The 3,726-nt window shown below is 42.4% G+C and overlaps 1 long non-coding RNA gene across 1 annotated transcript; it reads right to left on the reverse strand.

The window, feature by feature from the left end:
* Positions 1-298: 298 nt before the first annotated feature.
* LOC134439659 (uncharacterized) lies at positions 299-1,885 on the reverse strand. Its single transcript, XR_010032817.1, has 3 exons — positions 1,502-1,885; positions 936-1,110; positions 299-669 (listed from the first exon to the last, which is right to left on the reverse strand). It is a non-coding gene; the product is annotated as an uncharacterized LOC134439659 (long non-coding RNA).
* Positions 1,886-3,726: the final 1,841 nt, after the last annotated feature.

The following is a 3,726-nucleotide window of genomic DNA, read 5'->3' on the forward strand; positions in this document are numbered from 1 at the left end:
CTACTGTTAAGATATTGCAATAATTTCCTTTGTCCCCCCCTCCCCACCATTACATTAATATTTTGCCTTGTACTTTTTCAAATGCACCGTTTTGTGCTCTCAGGTTCTCAAGTTGCACTGTGAATGTATGTCAATACTACTGTAAGATATTTCAATACAATTACAACATTTTGCCTTACTGTACTTAAAGATCTCAGGTTATCACTAGTTGCACTTTCAGTATTTACAGTGATTCAAAACGACATACTTGAAATGACTTTTGTCTTATTACTTTACTTGTGAATAAAATTATACACACTTGAGTCTCAAAGCACATTTATTTCAGTCAACTTCAGCTTTGCACAACACTCCTGCTCATGATGGTCAGAGTACAACATACAGACACAATCTTGTCAAGGAATGTTTTTTCTTCACCTTCACATGGCAACACCATGTTGATGGGCACTTTTGCAGACAAAATTGTGTATTTGTTTCAGACAGTTCCAATCACCCTTTCCACGTGAATTCGGAGATGAGCAATTGTCCTTGTGTTTTCCACATCTCTTGCTTCCAATTGACAGTGTCCTCTTGTGAAGGCGGGGATCTTTACCTCAGCACACACCGGCCCCTGGTCAGCTTCATCCTCTAGGCCTGCAGGTGCTGATGCTGATGCTCCCCCAGTTGTCTCCACTGTGGATCAGATACAGATTTTATTAGCCCAATGTGTCATGCAAATACAATGCCCATGCAAAAGGGACAAAACATATCTTAACAAGGCTGATGAGCAGAATCAAAACCACTCGCCGAAGAGTCAAAATAATCATTGTTTTGAAACACTTAACATTTCATTGGACAGACATAGATTTAAGAGATGCACCCAATCTAGATGGAGAAAAGACATTAGAGCCTTAGAGCCCTCATTGTTTTTAATTTTGTCAAAGGTATGTAAGGCTTACCTGGTGTAACAAGGGGTGTCTCATCCATCGACGCCATGCTCTCAGTCCTTCTTTTTTCCTGTCTCATAGCGAGAAGTGGTGGTGGTGGTGGTGGTGACTGTCTTGGTCGTGTACCCCAAGTGCAGTGATGGTGCCCAATCCGGATGGGAGGTGTTCATTTCATTTGCTGGTGTACCTAGTGAAACAACCAGTGTTATTACTATGCTGTGCAGCTTACTAATACGTATGTGGCAGAAAATAAGAGTGTTGTAGAAAGGGAAATCGGGTGCTACACAGTCCTCTGATGAAGAAGCACATCGAAATCTTACTGATAGTAGGCCTACTGGTAAAATAAACAACAGGAAAGACAACCGTGTGGCACCAGATACCTTTCCACTTATGATGTAGCCCTGCTCTAAATGCACCTGGTTTATCATTTAAAAGCATGGAGTGCACATTTCCTTTGTTTAAAAAGGGTGTTGTGTTTCAATGGACCTGGCTAGCTATGCCAGCTACAGTAGGCTGTAGATTAGCCAACAGTGGTTGATGAAAGAAACAGTGCATTTAACGAAAACTATTTCACTTACCAAAATGAAAATGCAGAGAGCACACTCGTCAGGATTGAGTGGAAAGTTATTTTTGGTCGTCTTACAGCAGCGACCCATGCTAGCCGACGACACTTTGTTATATCCGAGACTTGGTCACCATGGTGCTGCCTCCAAGAAGGAAATGAGTAGAAAGATAATCCAATTCCCCCTTTCCTATGGTGGCTTGCGCTATTGCACCCCACGACACAACAACGATAGACAATAGTGGCAAAGAAAAGTGAGCAGCAAGATAGTTAAAAATCACAATTTAGTAGCAAGACCAGGCGAGACTACGTCCTGCGCTGCGCTGGAAAACAATGGGGAAAAGGGACGTCTATGCATCAAACATGGCAGATCCAGCGCGGTGACGTCATATGCCCGTTCCCAATACTTTCGCTTGCTGACCACGGAGTCTGACCCTGCAGCCACCCCCGGCAGTTGGAAATTATCTCACTTAATGAGGGAATTAAGCTGCGTCCCATTACTACCACTTCCACTCGTTTTGAGCCACTGACGTGTATAGTATAACTGGACTGCGGAGTTCGATAGAACTCCATTCAACGGTTTTGAAGCAACCGCGGCTGATTTACTTCCGCCCCAAAAATGCGGAAATATAATAATCACCCTGACAACGTTGAGCTACATTGCTGATAGGTCGACATCACCGGCCAATCCACAAACAGACACTTCAAGACATGTCCCGCCCCTCCCACCCGAATATGACATGGCGTCCCCCCAGCAGAAATATTGAACCCAGTTTTCAGCTGTGGAACTGGTCGACACAGAAACACTTGATTGTCATAAAAACACCAACACAAGTTCAAATGGAACTGGTGATCGGTAAGTATGGCAAATATACCATGCTATTAATAAAATGATACTTTGGGATGAAACCTTGAAGAGCTTGTTATGATGACCATAATCATTTTAGCTTAGCATCTAACGTGAGCCAGCCGAGTGGCGTAAGACCTAGCTTACTATCACGCTCACTATTACTATTACTTCACCACGTTGTAATGTAGCCGCAATTAAAGATAAATGGGAAGTTAGGCTACAAACTTAGCTACAAACAGATGTGTCTTTGGGGTCGGCGTACCGTTTGGCAAAACATAATCCATGTCAGCAATACTCAGTATCAACATTGCATTTGTATGAGAGCTCAGAATGCTCCATTTTTCATGTTGTACATCTGCGTAAAATATTGTTTGGTTTGTGTCTGCCACACCAAGTTAATCCTCTACGGACATTTGTAAATAACTTTGAATGTTTGGGCATCAAATGACATGCAAAACCTTTCCGTTTGACAGACAAACCATGGACGCTGAAGAAAGGCTCCTCGACGCCAAGCTGTCATCCGGAAGATTGAAGATGAAGATTGCCGTGTCGAGCAGTCATCATGACCATTTTTTTTTGCTGATCCCCCCAGTTTTTGAAAAGATTCAGAATACAAAGCTTCTCTTTCTTAGATCACTCTTAGAAGTAGACGGTATGGTAAACAAACCAAAGTTAACACCTTTCAGTTAGTAAAACATAGCTGGCCTACAGTAGGCTATGACTAACCATCTGGGTGTTTTGTATGCTTGACATCAAGATTAAAATGAAATATTCACCCTTATGTTCTGCTTTAACTTGCAAATCATGGAGTGGGCATTCTTCCCCAAGCTTGTAAGAAATGCATTACTTCAATCACACAGTGTCTCCCAACTTCTTTTTTGTCTCATGTACCCCCTAAGCATTTTTGTCATACCATGAGTACCCCCTCCCTCATGCTCTAGTCTACTGTATATCTTCCTCTATCCCAGTGGTTCCCAACCTTTTTCTTCAGGGACCCATATTTTTTACCATTGTAAGCTTTGGTGACCCAATCGTGCCAGCGCCCACGCGAGAGGGAGTCCCAGGCGAGAGGGAGTCCTGCGGAAACTCATTAGAAAATTGTATTCCTCAATTTGTCTTCAGTCAAATATAGAATGACTGTTTAATGTGTCGCTTACATTTTGTTGCCTCTATGCATATATCAGTTTAAAAGCTTTACTTTGTCATATATTCAACATGGGCTATATGGTATTAAAAGAAACCCCTTAAAATCAAAGGGCTTCGCGACCCACTGTGGATCTTTGGCGACCCATAAGTTGGGTCCTGACCCATAGGTTTAGGAACCACTGCTCTATCCCAATATGATTATGCTCCATACATTTCATTTTTATTGATACCTGCCAATGCATGTA

This window comes from Engraulis encrasicolus, chromosome 23, assembly GCF_034702125.1.
Source record: "Engraulis encrasicolus isolate BLACKSEA-1 chromosome 23, IST_EnEncr_1.0, whole genome shotgun sequence".
Taxonomy (NCBI): domain Eukaryota; kingdom Metazoa; phylum Chordata; class Actinopteri; order Clupeiformes; family Engraulidae; genus Engraulis; species Engraulis encrasicolus.